The 24,611-nt window shown below is 42.7% G+C and overlaps 1 long non-coding RNA gene across 9 annotated transcripts; it reads left to right on the top strand.

Moving 5' to 3' along the window:
- Positions 1–3,883: 3,883 nt before the first annotated feature.
- On the top strand, positions 3,884–22,870 carry LOC107319745. 9 transcript variants are annotated; one of them, XR_004308733.1, is made up of 14 exons: positions 3,884–3,992; positions 4,620–4,974; positions 5,142–5,210; positions 5,389–5,583; positions 5,694–5,797; positions 7,355–7,552; positions 8,830–8,887; positions 11,052–11,235; positions 11,655–11,794; positions 11,937–12,029; positions 13,698–15,437; positions 17,654–17,792; positions 19,476–22,435; positions 22,708–22,870. It is a non-coding gene; the product is annotated as an uncharacterized LOC107319745 (long non-coding RNA). The 9 variants fall into 9 exon arrangements; XR_004308731.1 differs by having other exon boundaries at positions 3,884–4,029; positions 4,617–4,974; XR_004308735.1 differs by having other exon boundaries at positions 3,884–4,974; positions 19,476–19,590; positions 21,011–22,435.
- Positions 22,871–24,611: the final 1,741 nt, after the last annotated feature.

Raw genomic sequence — 24,611 nt, 5'->3', positions numbered from 1 at the left:
AAAGCAAAAAGCCCATGAAGATCAGATGAGAGGATGGAAATTACCGCTCAGGTAACCCAGCTACTTCCATGCTGTCACCATGGAGATCCCCCCATCCCTGCTCTGTGCATGCAAAGTGCTGAGAAACACTGCTTTCAGTAATTGGCATCATATTTCTCCGGGTATATTAAGCTTGCCTTGGAATAAGGCTCATCAGGCTCCAAATGATTTTGGATAGCTAGCTTTAATAGATCAGATCAGATGGTTCAGCACTGTGATTTCTGATGATGCGCTGTGTTTCCATGCAGTGTGCAGGCAGGGGGTGAGCACAGTTGGGGGGCACTGTGGGGCTGCTGGGTGAGCAGGGCTGCAATGATCCGCTGCTCCTCTCTCTGCATTCCGTGTGCTTTCAGATTTCTGTGCTCTGATCTGGATTTTCCTGGATTTCAGACTGCAGAAAGAAAAATACCATTGCAGCTCAGTACCCGCTCAGCAGGCTGCTGCAGAACCAGCTGGAATTCTTATTGTGTTACTTTTGTAGGTCAGTATGTATGGGCTCAAACAAATATTTTGCACAGGGAAGGCGATTAAGGTGTTCAGATTGCTGCTCTGATCTGCCTCCAGTGCCCCACGTGGCTGCCGTTGGTGAACCCAGCTGTGTGCTCCCTCCTGCTCTGCTTACTGCAGCTTTGGGGTCATAGCAGAACGCTGTCATTTTTCAGGTTGTGTCTTGTAAATGAATGGCAACGTTTGTGTTTTATGCTCGTGTATCCCTAAAACAATTTAGTCTGATGGTGATTATTAGCAGTCTCATTAAGAACAGTTTAGCTAAAAATCAAGACGCAGAGACTTCATCAAAGCCACACAAATCCAGATAATGCTCAGTTTCTAATTCCACTTCTATGCTTAGAAATAAATCCTCAGAGCATCAATTACTGTATCTGTTGTAAAGCAATTACAGCCGGCCTCCACTGCTCCGCTTTGCATCCTAGCTTAATAATTACTTTCACTTTAAAATGTGAGGTGCGGGTGTTACAGTGCCTCCAGAACAACACAAAGCAGACACCAACAATAAAAAAAGCTCCCACAAAAGCAGAAATCGCTTTCGTTTGTAATCAGGTTGATTAGACTCACATATAATCATACGCAGCAGGTGGGAAGATTAACATAGCACTAATTCCTAGCGGTCATTACTGCAAGGAAATTTAATCTGCAGAGTACGCGAGGATTGCGCTTGCATGCTGGCAAGGCTCGTTTATGAGAGAGCAAAAACAACACAACTTTAAGTGCTGGGATTCAGCGTGGCTCAGAACGATGTCGGCCTGCTGGCAATGCACACTAACCTGGGATCTTGTATTTAATTGGAAGTAAATTCTTATTGATCATGGCCACTTAACAACTGCATCTGGAATCCATGCCTGTTCCTGGTTACGTTTGTGGGACCGCAGTCTGAGTTGAGCTCACTGATAGGTATTTTTACAGCCGCTGTGTTTTGTCCCTGCAGGGTATCTATTAGTGCACAGCACTAATGGAGTCGTTTCTCATATTTGGATCAATTCTGAATAATTCTGCTGAAATGTAAGAAGTTATGCTGGCTTTATATGAAAATAAAACGTGATGGTGGCGGCTGAGACCCAGAGTTAGGCAAAGCTGAAAACTACTGAGGATCCCACATCCAAATTCAGTTCCCTTTGCTTCCATCATGTGGGCACTTGCCACTCTGTCCCAACTTGAGGTTAAGAAAGATGGACAGGAGCTTCGTGGGGTCCAGAACTCCAGGGAAGAGCGAGCAGGAGGATGTCGAGGGACTGCCACCAGCACAGATAACCAAATTAACCGGGGAGCTAACAGGCAAGTTACTACATCGATAGGCACAGTAATAAATGGCAATGAATCACTGGAGATCTGTTGCTTTAATGATGCTGTTATAAAAATGATGGCCCTGAGCTATTTCAGTCCACGTATACTGAATTTTGGCTGATGCTTATCAGTTTATGTGCAAGAAAATTTATGGCATGCAACCTAAATGAAACAGTCCTTGGACAAGAAGAAATGGATTGCAGGTGCAAATAAGCATGAAATGAAAATCTACTAATGAGTTTCCATTAGTAGCTAAATACATAATCGAATAATTTTACCCAACATAGAGCAATGAAAAAATCAATTTATTCATCATAAGTACTACTATATAGATTGATATGGATTGATGCTCTTGTATATCTAAAACTGGTTTTGTTAAGTGAAACTTGAGCTTTGGATTCAATTAAAACAGCTAATAGCAGCAGAACATGAGTTGGCTTTTACTGAATATGAATGGAGACTATTTTCTTTGGAAACCCTGAATAACTCATGACTCATTCCACCTTATATTAATACAGAGTATTTCTATATCAAAGCTACAGACTAAAATATTTCAGAATGATGAACTAACATTGGCAGACCTGAATTTATGTAGGGATGTCCATTAACATAAGCAATAGTATCCTCAGTCATCTTCTTTTCGCCTTAAATAACATCTAACCTGACTGTTGTCAGCTTAGACTATAACAACTACGGGAAATATTGCTCTACTGCAGCTCACACACAGACAAACTGTGTTTCCAGGCATTGGAAGGACCCTTTTTGTTCTTCATCAGTAGCAGAAGCCACACTGGCAAGGAGGTGTCAATTTAGTGAGGTGATTGAGAACAGCAAAATGTTCGCGTTCCGAAATGCTAAAAAGCCCTCAGGGCCTGTTTTTTTCTTCCCTTGAAGAGGAATTTTAAATGGGGTAGACTTGGAGATTGACATTAATGTCAACATTTCAGGGCTCAGTAGTTTATGAATCAATGTATGCATATTATTTCAATCAATGTATGCATATTTCCCAAACCTGAAGTCAAAAGAAACAATAGTAATAGAGAAGAAGCAAACCAAAAGCTTTCACCAACGTTTTGGAGCAGGTAACTAGTTTTGGTGAGTTATTATTATTAGGTTTTAAGAACACATCCTTGATTGATGTCATGGGGATCTCAGATTGGAAGTAGCTGTCCGGCTGGGGCAGGTTGTAGTGGACATCATTTCTCAGTGGATCTTAAAAGTGGTATTCAAAATTTATACCAATTGCATCAGCTGAAAAACAAATGAACTTGCTTGGGCTTGTAGTAATTCTAGAGAAGCTTTCAACAAATGCATGCATGTAGGTCTCATTTTAGCATGACAGTGTATACCACCATAACCATCCCTGTGAATACATCCCATCAAGCTTCAGCAAAAACTCTGGATGGAAATGTGCAGCACAAGTGGTGAGGAGGTTGGTGCACCCCAAGCTAATGGCCATATCAATGCCTGCTGCTCAGCCATCAGCGAGCAGCAGCGAGCAGCACCTCGCTGAGTCCAATGCGCTGCCAGCCTGAGCTCACACAGCACTTTGCATTTGATGGGATCCCTAAAAAATTTATGAGTTTGTCAAACTGAAATACCATCCACTTGCTGCTGAAGGCAGCTTCATTTGTACATAAGGCACAGAGCTCTGCGAGCAGCAGTTCAACGCTGGGTGATGAGTAACATGCTGGGGAGAGTCTGAAGCGGAACCTGGGCAGGTGCAGTGTGGTGATCTAACCTGACACAATGTGGGAAGGCTGTGGGAGTTCTTACAATCTGATTTCTGAAAAATACAACATGGCATCTCTCGTGTATTCCATATCTCAGGTGTGGGTTTCTTCTGAAAGCAAATCCTTTAGCTTTAGGCACCTGTCAGATCCAAGGGCTGTAAGGCAGCAGGAGAAAAATCTTTTCACCCTTAAAAAAAATAAATAGATAAAAAAAATGCATGGGAAGTGAGTAACTGCTCCATTTCCACTAGAAATGGAGTGTACTAGAAGAGTACTAGAAGAGTTACTGCCCTTATCCTTTATCACAGCACTGCCTCAGTGTACAGCTTCATCAGGAGATGCTGATGGGGTGAGAACATGGAGCTGCAGCAGGTGCAGGGCTGCATGATGTCTCCATCACCATCCCTCACCACAGCTGAGGTAAGGGCTGACAAACAAGAGACCAGGAGCCAGAAGAGTAAGTATTGTGGTTCCCAGCTCAGTTTGGTCACAGTATTGGAAATGTCCACACAGCACATCCAGCTCCGCCTTGAAGAGACAGATAAAGTATATCCCATCTTCCTCCAAAACTTCAAATGAGAAACAAGTAAATTTTTTGCAGCCCTATGCAGCCACTGCCATAACCCTGAGTATCAGTTGGCATCTTTTACGTCTCACTGGCTAGAAGTTTCACGTTTTCATTGCCCTGAATCACCAGATGGATCCATCAAACACAACAAATGCCTCCAGAAACACTAACTCACTCCCGTTGATCTCAGTGGGTTACATAACTATTGTCATACTGACAATGAAATTGGAAATATCTGTGTTGCAGACTCAGATACTTAAGCTTTCTATCAGGGCTGAGAAACTGCAGAAGGAAAACTAAATCTTAAATTAAATTTTAGAGTTTTTCAGTTTCTCAGAAATTTGATAGACGTGCACTTTTGGGAGGATTTCTGATCTGTTTGTGGGGGGAAGGTGTGGGTTTTTTTATACCAACAGGGATGATTCATGGACTGAGAGATATATTTTTTCTAAGATGTAACGCTATATCTTCACAAGTAGGAAAATGTGGAAGTGAAAAATGACCTCTCAGCCTTCCTGAGGAGCTGCCAGTGCTGTAGCTTGGCTGTATGTTGGCCTGATCCTCCTGTGCCCCAGGATGCCCAAACCTGCTGCTCCTTCTCAACCTCCAGAAGACCAGAAGGCAGCTGAACATCCCTGCCCCACTCTGACAGGAGCTTACACCTGGAAAGCACTGTCAGGAAAGCAGTGAAGTCATCGCAGGTCAAACACTGAGTGTTGCTTAAAAAGGGAAATTTGGACTATGGACACGTGGACAAATTGCCCTAAGGATCCCATTTATCAACTGATGTGTGAGAACCGCTTCTTATCTGCAGTGAGAACCAGCCCATGCAAGGTAACTTGATAGCTTTAATTAAAAAGATTCTTTGCTTCTTTCTTGGAGCTGGCCAAAGCCAGTGAAGTGGCAGTGCCTCACATAACCCCATGTCTTATGCAAGAGCACATGCAGTAAACACAGAGATCCTGGCTCTGGTTACAGCACAGCTGTTTCTGCCCTTACAGAGCTGGACCCCCATGGCCACAATATTTGAACAGATGTTTTAAAATAAGTTCCAGGAAGGACATATGAATGTGAGTGTTTCCTTCTCAAAGTCTATTGCTTAAATTTTAAGTTGTGTCTGTGCATAGGATTGTACCATAGACACCTAGGAGGTCTTTGTTCTCAGTCCATACATGAATCTTGCATTTTTTTAAGTATATTTAACATGCACTAAAACACAGATATTGTCTCAAAACCAATGTGTTTTAGGTCAGTTTAGAAAGGAGACTTGCCTGGGATATTTCTCTGAGCTTTGGCCACCCAGACCCCATTACAGCTGAGCGTGGGCTTTTGCTGTAGAAAGGTGCTGATTTAGCAAGAATGCAAAACGTGTGCTGACATCGGTGGGAGATGTGCATCTGGGATGATTAAAGACCAAACCCAACAGTATTGGCCTGGGATCTGGTAAATCTCTTTGCTGTGCAACTGTACCTTTTTAATAAGGGACAGCTTAAGGTTACATGCCCCAATCCTGCTGATCAGCTGCACTGTGACTGTCCACATTCCTCTCTCAGCAGCTGCCCAGTGTGACCTCGGAGCCAGAAGGGACAAGCAGGAAGGCAGCTCCTCACCTTGCTGCTCCTTATGCCAGCTGTGCAGGGCTTTCTCGTGTACTGCAGTAAGTTTACTTCCATCACTGATTTTTCCCAAATATCATCTGATTTATGTCACTGATAAATATGGTATGGTTCAAAAGCATTTATTTCTGTGACAAGCTACTTTCCCATTCTAAAAATGCCCAAACTTCAGGGCTCTTATGGCAACTGACAGTAAAAATTCAGCTTGTGCAAACTCATGCTGTTTACCAAACAGACCCAAATAGTGAGAAAATAGCACAGAACCACCACAGGAGGATACACACAGATATGAGTAAGCCGAGTTCTGTGCAGCCCTTTGCTGTCCCCAGGGTGTTGACAGCACCTGGATTAAAATACTTGAAATGTTGGTGTGTGCTGAGGAGCCTCTTGAGCAGCTCTGCCTCCTTCCTGAATGCTGGCAGTGGCTCAGGAACAGCAGACGAGGACTGTCTGTGGGCAGAGGCTGCTCCATACCTGCTGGGATGCAGTGACCTGCTTCGTCAGCAGGTTTTGTGTAGAGAGTATTTTGGAAGGAGAGGGAAAAATGCTTTGTGCAGTTAAAATATTAAAAAGGACAAGGGATGGTAGAATGTAAATAACAAAATGGCTTGATCTGCTTTCTCTGCTTGGAAGAGGTCCACAGCACAGATGCAGCTGAGTGCTTTGTCTTTTGAATGGCTCGGTCCTGTGCCCTTGCAGCAGCTCCAACATGGCACTGCTGTGCTTCCATATTGCCCCTCTCAATTTGTCCAAATGAAGGTATTTTGGACAATAATGCTGCTTTCCTCGAGGCTGAGAAGGGACTGAGTCCATGGAAGCACTCTTGGAAGTGACTGTCCCCAGGTGTCCTCCGGTGCTGCTCAAGGGGAGCACTGATGCTGTGAGTCAGGCAGTGGCTGTCATGTTGAAGGCCCACACAGCCTCCTATTACAACATGAAGTAGGAACCATTATATTTTGGTGATTTCCACAAGCAAACCTCTTAACCTCTTCTGTATCAGCAGCCATCCAACCCTGATACAGTTTTCGAATGAAACTGTCGTTAATGCCATGGTGTGTTTAAATCAGTTTTCTACAGCTGCAGTTAACAAGTCTGCCTTCACTTAGATGGCTCAAATGACGTGACTGCAGCAGGCACGCTGAACTCTCTCAGATGCAGTAAGTGTGCATTCAACTTAATGTACACCTATAACATTGTTTTCAGTACAATCAAATCTGGATGCTAATATGGCAGCTATATATTTGGCATCTAACTTGCTCTGTTAAGCAGAATATTTGCTTTTAAAATTAAGGATGCTAACATTTTGTTATATGAAATGCTCTTACTTATTGCTTTGATTTTTTTTCCGTGGGACTTTATCACTGGTCAGCGCACGATCCAAGCTCATCAGCCACAGTACAAAGCAGCCTGCCTTTAAATGAAATGATTTTTAAATCAAAACCATTGACCAGCCAGAGTTAAAGTTATAGTTTCAGCCCTGTGAATACTTAAGGCGTCGCTGCCTTCTCTGTGGAAGCATTAATTTCAGCACTGCAAAGTTGTTTTCATTGACTGATCCCAACTTTCTGCCATTTGTCTCTCCGTTCCGCTGGTGCCAGAAGGAATCTTTCCTCCTCCACGAAGATGCCACATCAGACATTCACTGCACATCCAGATTTGCTTGAAGTTTGGTGCTTAGTGGTATATGAGAAGCTGAGTAGTACAGAGAAATGACACGTTGAGTGTAAGATGCTGCATTCATGGAGAATTACATCTCTTCCATAGAGAGCCCAGCTGCCTGGACGCACTACAGCAAAGTAAGTACTTGTCAGCCTTTATTCTTGGTCGGCGATTTATGTTGTTCTGATTGATACCTGCACCAAGCATGCTGGCTCTGACCCAGCACAGTTCTTGCTTTACTTCAAACCCACACGTAATGTCATTGACTGGAAAGCAGTCTTCACCTTCCCTTAAATTTAATCTCCCATTCCCGTCAACCAGTCTGAAAGTTCTCCAATGGGTTTTTAACTCATTCCAGGGGTGGGTGAGTCAGATGGGGGTGGTGAGAGCTGTGCAGCTACTGCATATGCTTAGGGATGAAGGAGTCACACAGTGTGGGCCAGGGCAGTGCTGCAGCAGTGCCCTCCTATCCAGAGCACCGTGCGAGGAGCAGTCCATGCACTGGGTCCCACTGAATGGTGCTGGTGGGCAAAATCCTGCTTTATTGGGCATCTGCAAAGCTGATCCCTCAAGGACTGCCTTTGATCTCCTCAGTACTGATAGATGTGGAACTGCATGAGAACAAAGGGTGAGAACAAACTGTAACACAGATAAGTAATGACTTTGGAAATAGTAGGGCGATAGAAGTTAAAGAAGCAGGATTTACAGTGGAAGAAAAAAAACATGCCTTTCTCCCATGCAGCTCCTCAGCCCCTTGTGTGTGGGCTAATTCACAGCTAATCGTTAGATTATTTGCTGAATATCCCCTACTGTTATCTGTGCCCTGCAAAATAATGCACTAATTCCAGGTAGCCACAGGGATGATTTCATAGCTAGACTGAAATGAGCAGAGGGATTCGTTAATGGTCATTAAAGGTCACTTCACTGAACTCAGTGCTATAGCAAGCCATTCAGAGGGCTGTGTGCTCTGTACAGGGAGAGAGGAAGGAGGCACTGCTGTTCTTGCTTCCCAGCTCCTGCCTGCTTTGTGTGCAATCTGTACCAGAAGCCTTGGTTTGGCCTCTACAGGAAGAGACGGTCTCCCTGAAGGAGCAAATGATGATGGAATTCTGTTTCTCTGTAGTCTCCAGTAGAAGAGGAAAGAGATGAGTTCTCCTCTTCCCCTCCAAAAATAGGTTCCAGAAGCTCATTAATTGAAATAACATAACGATCAGCTAAAGTTCACCTAACAAAATAGCATAAATCATTTGCAGCTTAGTGGAAATGATTAATTGATGGAGATAAAATGCGTCAGATCGTTTTGAACAAAAAGTGAAGGAACTGATCAGGAAAAAAAACATGTTTGAGGGCTGTTCCTGACCTTCAAAATGGTGTTTTTGTTTTACAGCCAGCTAAAAATAATGCACTCTTACAGGTTGGAAAGGACTGCACAACCCAATGGGTTTGGACAAGAGCTACAAAGCCATCTTGAAGTAAGTTCTCCAAATGTTTATCTGGTTAGACTTTGTTTTGGGGCTGGATGAACCCCAAGCAATGTTGTCAATGCCTCTCCACATCACGTGTTTTGGCTACAAAGTGAAAAACAATTTCTCATGGTTCTGTAGCGATGATTGGCCTGGTCCCATCTGCAACAGCAGCTCAGAATTTACAGCCAACTTAACTGGCTCTATAGTGTTTAGGTTCAATAAAAAGATAAAACTCTCAGGAGCTTTTTTTTTGTTATCCTACTCTGGTTTTTGAAGCCTAGAAGGCACATAAAATGCAATTCTCAGCAGAAGGACGGTAATTGGGAGAAAAGGTAATAGATGGTCCGCATTACTCTTTGAAGTTCCCATTGATCTGTGTTGCTGAGACTATTTTTCTAATTCATAACTCAGAAACGTGAAGAAATTGTCACTTTATTCTCCGGGTATATGTGATTCACCTCCTAAGAAAATGGACTCAGAGCTCTGAGCAGCCTCTGTTCAGCTTTTCTTGGGAGGGGGTTTACAATGGGGCAGAATTACAACGCCGGTTGTGATATTTTCTTGAATGCAAATTTTCCTGGTGTTAAGCAAAACAACAGTGGTTTTGAGATTTCTTTTTAATGCCTGAAAGCTGTGTGAGAAGATTGGATACATCCCTGAAGGACGTGCTTTGCAGCCAGTCCCATGCTGAGAGCTGGTGTTAATTAGGAGGTGATTATCCCACCTCCTTAGGTTGAAAAATGAAACCTTTCATAACATGGAAGAACCATCTGTCCAAACGATGTTTAAGAAAGAGGGCTTTTTATGCTCACCAGAGCTGAATCTACATGCAATAGCTTGGGTTGATAACGTATTTAGTAGAAGGAGTGGTTGTGTTCCTGATTGACATGGCGAGGCCAGATAACGTGCCCAAAGACAAAATGACCCCATATTTAAGTGCAGGTTATACCAAAGTAGCCATTTCTCTGCACTGTCATGTCTGCTAGGTCGTAATCTCATTGCATTTCGGTACCTCAAATGAAAAGTAATAATAAATAAATCTTTCCTTGATGGGACTTTCCAAAGAGAAACTTCTTAAGACTTGTTCACACCAGTGCTGGGGCCCCCCGAGGTAGAAGGGAAACCTGGTGACAGGGGAGGGCTGCTGACTTGGAAACAGCTCTGGTGGACAAAAGAAAGCTGCAGCTATGAGTAGTTCTCACATCCTGCTGCTTTACCCTTGTACTAAACACAAAGCAAAGGCTGCTCCCCATGCTTGCTGCCAAAGGTTAGAACAACCCAGCAGAGCAGGCAGGTCTCATTCCTCACTATGTTTTAATAAGAAAGAGAAGGAAAATATATAGTCAGGAGTGAGAAATGTATGGTGATCTGGAAATGCAGAGCAAAATTAAAATAAGTAAATAAATAAAAAATTGTGATGGAAATGAATAATGTCAAAGACTTTGGAAAACGTTTAAAGCTGCAGTCTGGGATCTGCGCGTGGAGTAATTGCAAACAGTGTTTGATTTAGCAGGGGTTTGTTGATTAGGTTCTAAGACATCATGGCTTATGTTAATGAGGGGGCCCATATCCCCCCACCAAGAAGCCATCCTGGTTCACAAACAGTGTCTCTCCCATGTGGGGCTGCTGGGATTCTGCAGATGGTACAAACCCTTCCAAATTTCTTTTTCTCCAGGATTCAGAAAAAGGAACCAGGAGGTGATTTCGTATGCGCTGGCACACACGGGGATGAGTTCTACCAACCTGTCTCCATGAGGCAGGCTTTTTAAGACTCATGCATTCATAATGCGTCGCCCCGTGTCTGCCCTGTGACATATCCCTGCTTTACATTCCCTTTGTGCCAAGCGCACTGGTTCCCACTCAGGGACTGACTCATAATTCTTTATAACAGCCTTTCAGATGTTTTTGGCATCTACTTTTGCCCGAATATCTCCTCTTCTTCTGTCTTTGGGGATATGATCAATTCCTTCCTCAGTCAGACCCTTCAGGACAGCCAGGAGACCTCAGGACGAGCTGTGCTCATGGTATAAGAGCACAGCACAATGCAAATGGAAATCTTCTCCAACACAATTAAATCTACGTGGCAAGCAGGTATTTAGATGAGCCTGGATTTGCTGGCAATTTAATTCGACCTGTGAGCTATCTCAATGTTTCTTTCATCTATTTTTAGGGAAACATCTACTTTGGTTTGTAGACGTCCTGGGATCCTGCAGTCAGGAAAGGCAAGGAGAGGGATATTGTGGTATTTCTCTGAGCTTTTGGGCTGCCTTGCAGTCTCCAAGCAAGAACACAGTGGATTTCTTGTAAATATTTAAAGAAGTCTGACCCTCCCTGTGCAATGCTGTGCTGTAAAGGTAAAAACTGGCAGCAATCTTCAAATATTTAGATATGTCAACTCTAAAAATGCAGCTAAAGTGTTTGCTCCCATCCTGGAGGTACTTTTCTTTTTTTAATTGCCATGTGGCAGTTTAATGACATACAACACCAAGGTGTGTTTCTGAGAGATCCTGGTTAAATTTATCAGAGGAAACTTTGAATAAAAGCACGCCAGGATGGCCTCAGGAACGACAAGAGGCTATCGACAGAGGGCAGGGTGTTACTAACATGTATTAATTTATTTTTTGTGCTGACATTGTTCTATAGTTTGCTGCATAGCGGCAAAGGCATAACCCCTATTCTGACCATGGTGGATAACGATATTCAGTATTACTAGCTGGAGTCATCTCTCTGAACTGCATGATCCGCATGGTGTTTGTTCGTTTTTACATTGCAGCAGTAGGAAGGCAGCTACCCACGTTTTCACACTGGATGGCATCACTTCCACTGAGTGTGCAGCAAGGTGCAAGACACAGCGAGAAAATGGGACAGATATTTCTTCCTCCTCTCCTCAGGCCCATGCTGCAGTACTGATGGGTAAGCACTGCCCGTGAGACTGCCTTGTCTTTTATTGAAGTCAGTGAGAAATTAATGCTTTTTAACTCAAGCCCAGAGTATTGCTCTGTGCTTCCTGTGCTGTGATAGTGCTGTCCTGCAGCCTCCTGTCCTCCTTTTCCAGTGTCTTTCACATGCCTGTCATGGCCTGGATCCATAGGAGAAGGACGTCCTTTGTCTCATCGCAGGCAGTAAGCATCACAGCTCTGCTTTCAAGGTTGGTATGTGTGCACTTTACTTTACCCAATCTGATTCTTGTTAGGGCTTTGGTTTCTCTACATTCTTTACCCAAAATAGACACCAGTATGGGTTTAAATGCTAGGAAACAGAATGGCTGCCTGGTGGAATGGGATGTCCTGGCAACTTTACCTTATACACAGTCCCATTTATTCCTGTAAGAGAAGTGAAGCTCATGCTTCTATTTGCATTGGTGCTGCAGGGGAACAGCAGGCAGTGGGGATGGTGCTAGGCTGGCACTGATCAGCACCAGGGAACACTCACAGCACAAAATCCATCTGGAGCCATGCATATTCTTATAGGTTACCACAAGTTTGTATTGATTAAGGTGATGGAATCATTTTGTGTTGTGCCGAACCACCCAGCATCTAGAATTGAGAACTGTCAGGCACTGAGTGAGTTAGCAGAGCAGATTGGAAAGAGCAAGGCTATAAATTGCAAGGGAATTCACTTTGTGGCTAACACATGTGTGTGCTGTAAGAAACAGGGCTGTACACAAACCGCCCTTCCATGCAAATCCCAATGGGTTTGCTGACAGAGTACCCTGCTGAACCCTCACGCCTTATTCAGTACTTCTTAAAATAGACCTAGTTGAGGAGGCATGGAAAGATGTATGTTCTCACCTTAAGTGATGCACTGACAGGAGGTGTCGTGGAATTAACAAGGAGTGTATAGATGAGCCTGTAGCTGCCTTAACGTACTTAATATATACTGCTAAACTATAAAATGTCTGTCATTGAAAAAGGACCTACTTGATGTGGGTAGCACCATTTCTCTTCTCCAGTACGTAATCTGAAAAGTCAGTAGAATATTTATTCATAAGAACAAATCCATAAATTGCTAGAAAACTAGGTCAATACATTCATGCAGGAAACCAGTCAACCCACACACAGCGAGTTCACCTCGTGCCAGTCACAAAGCTGTGCAGCTGGTAATGGAGCAGCATCTCTGAGCTGCCAGGCACCACAGGAACCCAAGTCCCTCCAGGAGCCCAAGATATCTTTGTGCACTTCAGCACTGAAAAACCACACTGTGCTTGGAGTCTCCCCCAGTCCCTCAGGCAGCTCTGCCTGAGTTATCTTCCCATCCCGTGCTCCACAGTTTTCTGTGCTTGTCACCTAGTCAGCTTCTAACAGTCTGCTTCTCCTTTACACTTAAATGAAGGTGGTGATTGCAGAGATCCGAAGGTTTCAAAAGGCAATGTCCAGAGAGTTTTAATTTCTTATGACTTTCTTGGCCTCTGGAAACTAGAAAAACTAGGAGAAAAAAAAGGACTCACCAAAAAATGTGATGTCCAAAAGGAACCTATCCAGTATCTGAACTGCTGCTGGTGTGGGTTGTTCTGATGGTTATTAAAACAGTTCTGAGAAACGATGACAGTACATTGCAAAGATAAAGCAAGATGGTATTCAGTGCTGTTAATTAAGGCGTTCGGCACAACAGCCAGATTTCACAAAAATCCTGCTTGATATCAAGCCAAGGACCAATAAGAAAGCATTGCAGTGTCATTACATGACACTAAGGACGGAATTCGGAGCCAAAGGAAGGAACATGGCTACCAGTTCTCATGCAGTAGTTATTATTTCAGGAATTATTTAGATCCCTGGGAAACCTCATTACCCCCAGATTACTCTTCTTTAAATGACAGATATCATTGTGACCAATGCATTTGTGCCGCACTTCAGTGCAAGAGCAACTGTCCCTTTGCCTGGAGGAATCCTTGGGCAGTCCCACTGCTCTGCTGTCCCTGGAGCAACATTTACTCTCATCTCACACACAGGTGGGCATTGGGCCTCTCCTATGAGTTTAGAATTTGAGGCAGGTTTGGGGGTAGCTCTGAAAAATGTGAGATGTGAAGGAAAAGTTTGGACCAACACATGACAAATTTTCTGCATCTCAGTTCTAAAAGAATTCAGGTTGTGTGATATATTTGCACTTGCAAATGTCTCAGGCTTTTTGTTTTTCTTTTATACTTATTTTAAGCTTGCAGCATTGCAATAACTATGTTTTCATATTTCTTTTTCTCTGTGTCCTTGGGAAAATGAGATAGCAACACCTCAGGAATTTGTGCTGGCAAATAATTCCCCTGGAACAGAGCTCTGTTTTGTGGCTGAAGAAAGAAAATAATCTTAAGGATGTTAATAGTCCTAATTTCCAGATGTGTAAGAGCTGATGCTTTTGGAAAGGTGTGTAGGGAACGTAGATGTCCTTTGGCAGAGCACTGTGGGAGCTCTAGAGAAGCAGAACGTTAGTGCTGTGAGGCTGTTTTGTGTTAGCTGCTGGTGTTGAAATAGAGTATTCTGTGGAAGAGCAATCAGAGAAGAAAAAGAACTGTTGAACCAAAAGGTTTGCAATGCAGTGCAGTGCTGGGCTCTGTTATGCTAAGAAGGGCAGGAGAAGCCAAATGTTTAAGGAGAGCTGGAAGGCAACAAGAGACAGCAGTGGGGAACATTCACATAAACAATCAATAACCTGCTGAGCATGAGGATTAAGAAACCAGTGAGGGAGAGGTGCAAAGAGAAATGAAAGGAGAAAGAAACCAGAATTGTAAAACAATGGTGAGAAAATTTGGCCCTCATTGTGTGCAGATGGGATTCACATCCCTCATGTCAGCCTCACCAGCACCAGGGCTGTCCCAGCTCCCAAGAAGCTCCAGCTGCCACCAAGGGCTGTGCCAGACTGGATTGGAGAGTGTGTCACAGGGAAGGTGACCTACACATGAATGCCAAAGTGGGGAGGAATTTGAAGGAAGTGGTCATTGTGTTCTAAATGTTCTGGTCACTGTCATGAAGGAGGAGGATCAAAAGCTGCTGAAGAAACAGAATTGTTTCCTGGCATGATGTGATGGGGGGACTAGATCATCTCTTAATGACAGAAATGGCTTTGCAAAAATGCTGCTTTAAAAAAAAATATCCAAAATCCAGACAATTTAGTTACATGGAGCTGAGATAGAACGTGAAGGTCCTTTAAGGTACTGCACAATCAGTGCAGCACGTCTGCCTTGAGCCAGCCCACGTTGGATTTACACAAAGTGCTGTGAGCAGTGGCAGGGCAGTTCCTACACTGGAATGCCACTCCATTCTCTTCTGTTCATTCTTTCTTGTTTTGTGTTTTAATCTGACTACACTTCACTCCTGGCAGCAGTTCACTAAGAATGAACCATGTCCTTTCCCCACCAGCCTTCACTTCTCACCGTGGTAGCTGCCCCTGCCTCTTCCTCCTCTTCTTCCCCTGCTGCTCTTCATCATCTTTTGTGCAGGAAATCCTCCCAGCTGCCAGGCTCTTTCTCCAGTGATGCTTCAGTTCGAGAAATGAAATTGCTGTTCCAATGTCCTGTGATGGATGTGATCTGGTCACCGTATTTAACATACCCTCGGATAACATTGAAGTATGTAACAGCAAGCCAAGCTGTGCTAAGCCTCTCTTGATGGGCTGAGAGCAAGCTCATTTACCAAAGTACTTTGGTAGGAATTAAACTAAAATTCTTGTTGTCATTAACTTACTAAAAAAAAACCACAACATTTGGTATTTCAAACTTTAGTAAATCATTGTGTCTTGCAATTAACTTTCATTCCCCAGACAACAGAATGGGATTAATTTCATTCAGCTCTGTTGTTTAATAAGCATCTAAACAATTCTTTATTTCTGAGCAATGAAGAAATGTGCAGTTATATTATATTGTACACGTGGTAATGGGCAAAAGGAAAATTACTAAGGAGAAATTAATCTCTGTTCTTTGTTTTATCAGCTCTGGAGAAAAGATGTGAGTGTAACAGGCATGGCCAAGGTAGTGCCCCAGGGGCATGTGGAGCTGCGTGTGAGAAGGCCTTGCATTCCCATACCTAACCCCAGGGATTCTGGCTGCCTGAGCAAGGGCACTGCTGGGTCAGTTCAGAGCATGGCAGCCCTGAGGGTGTAAACAGATATGGAGGAGGCAGCAGATCCAAACAGAGGCCTATTGCTTTTTTCTCATTAAAACTGTTGTGAAAAGGAACAAAAGTTGATCCCATCAGTACTTTGCAAATTGCAGATGCTGTCCAATGCATTGCATGTGGCCCCTGACTGTGGAGGTGGAGGATTGCTGCCATTGCCCACGTTCAGGAGAGCTGGGCAGAGCAGGCTGTGAAAATCCTTGTGGTTCATTGTATGCCCAAGAGCAAAAGTGCATAATTGTTTGCAAAATCAGCAACTCCAGTACTGCCTGAACTGCAGGAGAAGACATTCAGAGAGGCAGGGCTGAAGCTGAATGCAAGCAGGCAGCGTTAGGAAAAAACAGGGAGTTTATTTAGCGGTAAATAATGAGTTTATGCTCTGCTGCTTTTCTCCAATGTGTTTGCAGATCAATTAAAAGCTATGTTTAATCTCTGCTCCATTTGCAATCTGATATGCATTGTGCCACTTCTGTGAGGAGAAGCGCAGCTGATGGCTCTCCCTGGGCAGAGCCTCCTCCTCTGGGCTGGGCCTCTGTCATGTGTTTGTGTGTGTTTAACCTGCATTTGTAACTGCAGGAAAACTTCCCTGAATTAGTGATGACTGTTTTATTTTGAAGAGACTCGCGCTCAGGAAGCGTTTTAAAAAATGAATCATGATTTTAGGTGATTTCTTTCTGCTTGAATGCTCAGAACTGTCTGAAAATTGTCGGTTAAAGCTGCTTCAATTTCTGCCTCTAATGGAGGTGCCCACACTCCCTAAACTGGCAAATGCTGCCTGTAGAATGAGACACATTCTCCCGATTATATTCCATGTTTGCATTTACTTGGATACACAGAAAGTAAACAGCACAGTTAGAGCAGAAACAACCACATGGGAACAGAGAAATAACTGGGCCAGATCCACACCTGGTCTTCTGCAGCAGTGCTTGCATGTGGCAGCGTTAAAGATATAAGCTATCTCTAGCAGTCTGGTATTAATGTGGTCAGATCGACTGAAAATGTTTTGCTCTTAAGAAATTCACAGTTCATTTGCAGTCATTAAAATAATTAGGTGCTGTGCTCTGAGTGCTCAGCTAAGGGCACCACTGCTGCCCTGCTGAGCGCAGCCTGACCGACCCCACTGCAGGGAGCAAGCAACCCCAGCAGTGCTGAACCATCCCTGGGACTGATGACACCCAGCACTTGAGTAGGAGCTTGATGCTTAAATAGCTTTGCGAAGCTGGGCCCCAGCACTGCAACAAAAGCACATAAATAATGTGCCCCTGCATTCCTATTTGTTTTAATGAATCAGCTTTTATTATGAAGATATTGTTGTAAATAAACTGTGATAGGATTGAGACAAAAGCAATCAATAAGGATTAGACGGGGCTCATAGGATCAAGAGAAATCAGTTTTCCTGGAAGAAAGGGAGAGGAAAAACAACTTTTCTTTGCTGGATCCCACTATGCATCACCTTCACAGTGTAAAGAGGTCTTTGAAAACGTGAGTTAACCTACTGAGCCTCCTTTGTGCTGCTCAAGTGATGTAAAGGATGTAGGTTTGAATGAGCTGTGTAATTGCACTTCTCTTTCTACACTGGCTTTTTTGTTGGGTTCTTCTTCTTTTTTTTTTTTTTTTTTTTTCCCAACTAGTTCTTTCTTAATCTAAGAATCTTTTATCTGTTTTGAAAAAGCAAAGAGATGTTCCTGCAGTTCTGATGCTGGGTACCGATATCATGAGAGCAGAATCATTTGGAACATTCAGATGTTGGCTCAAGGGAGTTGCCGATGGTGCGCGAAGCTTTTCTCTCTACATCAGCAGATTGCGTGCAGGTGAGGTTTATAGAGGCTGAAGGGCTGGGAGCTTTTGGGGAGGTGGCAATAAGGTGAGGGCGGTCCAGCAAGCTGCTCCTCTCCCATGAGCTCTGTGGTGCCAAAGGGGTCACAGCCAAGCTCACAACAGGAGCTTTTGCTGGTGACGTCACAAGAAATAACTGTGCACCAGGATGACTCTTTGCCTCCTGGTGTTTCTCACTCTGCTGCAGGGCTGAGGTGCAACTTCACCTGTGTTCATTGTGTCCAACACATTCTGCTGAGTCAAACACAAATGATGAACTAAGGGGAAAAACCTCTGTTTGGGAACTGACAGGGCAGGACCTGAAATGATGGTGTCCATGGCTGGAGCCTGTAAACACTGCTGTGAAACCAAACATAGCAAAAACAAATGGCTCTTGCAGATAACTCTCACTTCAGTAAGCCAGGAATGCGAAACAAAACAAATCTCAATAATAATCCATTTGCTTTCACAGGGTCTGTAAAGTTAAGATGTTCGTGTACATTCTCTTTCACTGTTCCCTTATTATTCAACCTCCATAGGTGTCCTTTACTGTAGCTTTAGAAAAGCAGGTTGCTAACTTGTTAGTGAAGCAATAAGAATGGTTATCAAGGTATTGCACTGCGAGGAGGGAATTCTCAGAGCAGCTGTAGTGAAATGACTATGAACAGGGCCAACGCCTTCACTGAACAAATTTAGATTAATTACATAGAATAGTTAAAAGGCAAAAGTTGTAGAATAATATACATTAGAAGATGTATCTATTTCCAAAGACCTTACAACCACAGTGAAATATTGGGAGTTATTACCCACCTTTAACACGGTTCCTATCAGAAGCACAGTAAGCCTTAGAGCTGACACTTCAGATAAGCACATGATCTAGTTCAGCCCTAAAACCCTTAACAGAAAATACATCAGGACTTACTGTAAAATTTCATGGAGGATTAGAGAAAATATTAAGTCAATAGTTCTTTGGTTATTAGGGGCTTTTAAGGTAATCAATACTTTCTAGCCATATTAGTGCCTGAAATGATAAAAGATGACATGAATATCCAGCTCCTTTTTTTTTTGGTACACCTCTGTATTTCCTTATTTAGCCAGTCCTGCTGGAATCAATAGTGATACAAAGAATGTGATTATTTTAGAAATGCGATCGATATTGATTTATTTATTACTGCCAGTTTCAAGAGGGACTTCATTTCAGGAACTTGATTTCTTTCGTACAAAAGAACTACCAAGCACAGCACAACTTTGGAGTACCCCTTGGTTTCGGCTATGGAGACGTTCCTGTTTAGCAGTGTGCCAATGCAGCAAAGCAGTTTAAAGATAATGCTAAATGGGATTAATTCTAAGAATTCTTTACAGTTCCTCACTATTTCATGCCCTGAAAGCAGTACATAGATATTAATTAAATTTAATTTATATAATTCAGCCCTAAACCTATTTGCATGCAGTCATTTAATAATTGTTTCATCAATCGAATGGATTCTTTCCTTTGATTCTATTTAAACAAAAATATGAGACAGTCACCCAAAGCACAGTCCGTAGGCTCAATCCTTGTTATCCAGGCAGGAACACAGCCAGTCATACGACAACATTTCTTTCCAGGCAGTGTTATTGAGTCTTCTTTCTTCTGTTTCCCACTAATCATCTGCTGCCTTTCTTCTGCATTTCTCGTGTAGGAATTTTGGAGTTGTGTTGATATGGATATTCATTGCTGCACACCCAGGATCCTCATTTCCCTGGCTGCTCCCAACCTGATGCCATCTGCAGACATGACAAGGATGCCTTCTCCAGGTTATCACTGCTGCCCACAGCAAAGTTGTGAAAGCAAAGGCAGGCTTACCTCAGCTTCATAGAACAGAACTTCATCAAAGCACGGTCATAATTTAACATCTCTTCTGAATTCTATAGTATTCTTTATTTCTTTTGTAATTACCAGAGTCATAAACATTGCTATCTAGTCGAGAGCGACTGTGAGATCTGTGGTGTTTGCTGTGTATATGCTACGGACAATGGGTGTCAGGGATAACTAACAGCAGGTCTGTTGAACGTAGCAGCTTTCATTTGAATGTGACATTTGGAAACTCTTGTTGCTAGTGAAAAGCAGGACTTATTTGCATGCAGTGATTGCTCAGCTTCCAAGCGAGTGCCAATGAATGCCAAATGTATACACTTAACTGATTACGGAAAGCAGAACTGCATTATTTTGGCTTGATTTAAATAGTATTGAGCTACAGTTTTAATCTTGTTTCCAACTCCCTTTATGTCCTGAATGATGTAGGGAACTAGACTACTGCAGCAGTCACCAGATGAATTTCCCTTAGGAAATTAGCCCCCTGATGCCTTAAGATCAGCAATGTTGTTCCATGGAACAATTGTTCCTTTCTGACCAGTCCTAAGATAGCTGGAAGGAAGAAGATCCCTTCTTAACCATCACCAGGTTTGAAATGAAAGGAGCTGCTCCTTAGAAATATCCCGGAATCTGCTCCTTTTGGAAGCCATCTTGAGAACTGTTGCAAAACTGTCCCCCAAAATAAAGCAGTCTGAAAGAGCAAGAGAGCAGATAGATCCAGCAGTCACAGCACAAAGCACTTGGAGGAAAGTGATGCAGGCTGCAAAGCACTTGGAGACTTCTCTTGATGGAAACCAATGACTCACCATCAGCTCTTTAAACCTACGTTCCTGGCTGCCACCGTTAAAACCCTGCTGTGTCTGTAGACTAATTATGCAGAAAGTAGCTTTTCCTGATAAAGGGTAACACTCGCTGAAGTGTAATGGGGAAGGCATCTCCACTGCAGTATCGATTCTTGCTGCTCTCGCTGTCGGGGCTGGTCTGAGCTGAATGCAATTAGATGCGATCCCTGCACTCAGGGGAAACGGGGCTTCTCTTTTTGTAACTGTGCCTTCTGCAAGTCCTGATAAATAGGACATTAAAGGGGAATTATTCCATTCTGTGTTTTACAAAAGGACTAGTCTTCCCCTATTCAATTACTGGGCCCTAACGATCAAGTCAGTGAAAACATTTACTGTTAGGTCTCTTTTTATTTCAATCCTTTCTGATCCAGGGAAAAACAAAACCTTACAAAGAAAACACAGGAAATTTTGCATTAAGCTGACCTTGCCCCATACATCATTCGTACAGCTTTCTTTCCATGCTTCCAAGAGGCCATTTAGCTTAATGCTCTGTTCCACATCTCATTTCATTATGTTACAGGTGCTCTGGGGATGATTTTCAACAGAACAAAGGAATGACATATTTCCTGGCTTGGAAAATGAATTCAGTGTTTGTTTAGGAGTCTCCCTCCTTTTGTGCCTTAGATTTACTTCCCGTAATACGGAATGGGCGGTAAGTACTTTCACCAGAATATAGAACATTGCAGATGGAAGCGTTAATACAATTTCTTAGACCTCTTCAATTACCCAAAGCCATTGGGAAATGCTTCATATGCTTGCTCTTGTAATAAAAGGTTAACTTTTATTCTTTTTTATTTTTTATTTATAATCTTCAGAAGTTTAAGCAAAGACAAAGCTTCCGTTCTATTTTGTTTAACTTTTTGTCAATAAAAACTACTTGTACAAAATACATTATTTGTAAAGCATCTAAAAAAATAACAAACCAAAAACATGCCTGGCTGTATGATATTTATTTAGACAGCACATATTTTAAGAGCCTGCAGTATTCAATCTGCATGAAAAAGAATGAATGAACTGTAGGGGAAAAACAGGAGCGACATCTTCAACTATTTATGCTCAGCGAGTTGCTGTCTCTCCAGATGTGGAACAGGAAGCATAAAATTGTTCAAGAAATGAAGTATAAAATCAGTGACAACCTTTGAAGTGACATTAACATTCTGAAACTTAAAATTGTTTGAAACGTGGTAGAAAATGAACTGTTTGTGAACAGCGAATGAAACGCGCTGCTGAAAATCCACTTAAGTACTGAACCATTGAAGGAAATTAATCCTAAGTGGGACTTCAGGAGTAGAATTTCTACTTTGATGAATTTTTCATGCTTGATAGATAGTGATATTCAACTAATAATGTTAATAACCGTACTATTTGCAAGTAATTATCCCCATAAATGAGCTGTGATGGTTTGAAAACATCTGTTTCCTTTTGGAATCAGTGTACATCTGCCCTTAAACAAGGTGAAAATGCAGTGTGATAACTCTGAGGACTGAATTGCTGTGTTTTTGGCTTTTTCCCCCCCCTGTAATGCTGTATTCCCTGCAATTAGGTAACAGCTTTGAATATGATTACAGCATTTTTATGTATCAGCATGTATATTATTAGAATGTTTGCTTCCTTAATCTCTCTGCTTTATCTGATGTTTTAGGCATTAAATGAATCATGGGGTTGATATGTACAATGTTTTCAAAATAATTCTTTTATTATTTTGCTGGTGAATTCTGCTTGACAGATAATTCCTCTTAATGAACTTTGCCACAGCTGCTTCCTACGTGGGGCTGTGCACACCCACCCTCCATCTCCTTCACACCTCTTGCACCTCCACTGGCACAAATCTGTGCATGCAATGGGCAAACACAATAGAACCCTTCCAAGGCTGTGACTGAGACTTACTTTGATGCCAGCACCCTGAAACTCGTGGTAATCGAATCCCTACAACATCGTGTGATGGGTAAGAATTCCTGTTTTCCAGGAGGTGTATTTTCCTCCCATTCCCAGCAGAGGCATTCACTGTTGCTTTATTGGAAACCCTTCACTGCTGGTAGTTCAGTGCTCCATTCAGAGCTACTCACAGGTAGTGGAATCCTCTTAGTGTGATGGATATGCTAGTAAATGGAAAAATGCTGCTCTGTAAGTTGTTTTGAACATGAGAGAGGTTATCTGACAGAGCTCTCTTTAACCATACAGTTGGCAGTGAGATCAATTTTTTGTTCCTTCCAACAGAGAGGAAAGTGGCAGCTGGATGGATTTAAAATGAAAACATCTCTCTGAGGCTATAGCTGCTCTCCAGGAGGGTGAGTCACAGGTTCCCATACTGGATAGCAACAAAAGCAAGGCTGGGAGATTGTCCTCAATCAGCACAGCTGTAGCTGGTATGCGTGACATGAAGGCACCAAGGTAGTATTGACTATAGACTTGCGTGTCTCAGTTGAGCTGGGGTGCTCAAAATGTAGTAAGGCCAAACTGTGATTTTTTATCTTTCATGTCTCCTGTATTCTTCAAAGTGGCCAAAAAGCAGTTAGAGGGTTTCCTGAGATTTCTTTCAGTCTGAGTGTTCTGAAGCATCACACTAGAAGATGGCAAAGATCACATCAAGGCAGGTAGAAAGTTCATCTAGTCTTGCTGTGATGCCTGACATGCCATTAACTGTGGGATCCAGGCTGTCCTAACCTATGCGAAGGTCAAGGACAACAGTATTGTGAGAGCTGCAATAGTGTATGAGCATCTCAAGAGCATCCATTCCTTTGCTACCCCAGGCATAAATTCAGCAGAGATGGTATTTAATGTCCATTACATTGTAGTTTTTAAAGAGTGCGATTTATCTACCATCTCAGCAGTGACTGAAGTGATGCAATACTCTGTAGCTCTACTAAAAATATTTAAGGGGTTAAGCTAACATGATGATTTTCAGTCCAAGTGATGGAGGAAATCTATGTAAGCAGTCTGCAAAGAATGGCTACTCCATTAAACTTTACTATGTTGTCATGAAAGCCCTAGAGAAACCTCTGCTCACAAAGGGCTAGTTAGATCTTCTTCAGCCATCCTGTCTAGAACTATATATGCAGCCATCATTTTGCTAAGATGGGTGCTGCCAGATCTGATAAGAACGACGGAGAAGGAAGAAGAAATGTTACGGCTACTAGGATTCACTGTAATCACCCTTGAATCACCCTTGTCTACTCTAGGAAAGGCAAAGGAAATTCCAATTTTTTAATTAAACATATATATATATACACACACACATACATATAAAAGGAAAGATTAGACTCAGAGCTCTGATAAATCCTTTTAGAACTTTGTATCAGTGGTGGGCATATCAGCTTGGTGCTAACCTCTTTCTTGAGTGTTTCATGGCCAAGAGTGTTTCAGGCTGGGCCAAAAGCAGTGAGAACTGCAGTGGTCTCCAGCTTTAAATGGAAAGAGTATCAGCTGCAGAGAAACAGGTCTCAGCCCCTCTTCTCAAAAAGGTACACTCATCTCTAAGCTGTCTAGAAGCTCTGAGTTAACACATAGGCAATACTCCTAAGTGACATGGGGTCGTCTTGACTTGGTATACCCTTCCAGCTAACATTACCTAAAAGGGAGTTCTTCCCACTTCATTGAACAAAATCTCTGTTTATGGTCTCATTTTCGTTATGGCTCATGCTGCATGCTGTCTGTCACTTGCACTGAATATGGGTTTTGCACACGTGCCAAATAGTTTGTTACTTGGCGAGAGTTCATTGGCAAGAGAATTTGCTTCTACGCATAGTAATAAGCAAATTTGGCTAATAGGCTCTTTGTCTGAAAGCCTTCTGCATATTCAGAGCTGCTCATTTGTCACGCTAGCCTGACCTAGGCAACAAATGCTAAAATAGAGTCATAAATATGCCCTGTTCTTTCCAGAATGCCAACTGAAGTAAGCGTTAGCTGTTTTGTGATGAACTTGTCATCTGCTCCTCTTTAGCTCCACAAGCGTTATCCAATCATGTTTATTTCTAGAATAGTCTTCCTAACCATCACTGATTTGTTGCTTTTGGAAGTACCTTATTCTGTTCTCTGTGTTCTTGTGGAGTACATCTAATGTTAAAGTAGACAGCTTTGATGCTGCAGTAGCTTTGGGATGGTGAAGTTCATACTGCAGTAAT

Source organism: Coturnix japonica, chromosome 12 (genome assembly GCF_001577835.2).
Source record: "Coturnix japonica isolate 7356 chromosome 12, Coturnix japonica 2.1, whole genome shotgun sequence".
NCBI lineage: Eukaryota > Metazoa > Chordata > Aves > Galliformes > Phasianidae > Coturnix > Coturnix japonica.
Note: the sequence above shows the minus strand (reverse complement) of the source record. Positions and strands in the feature narration are given on the sequence as shown.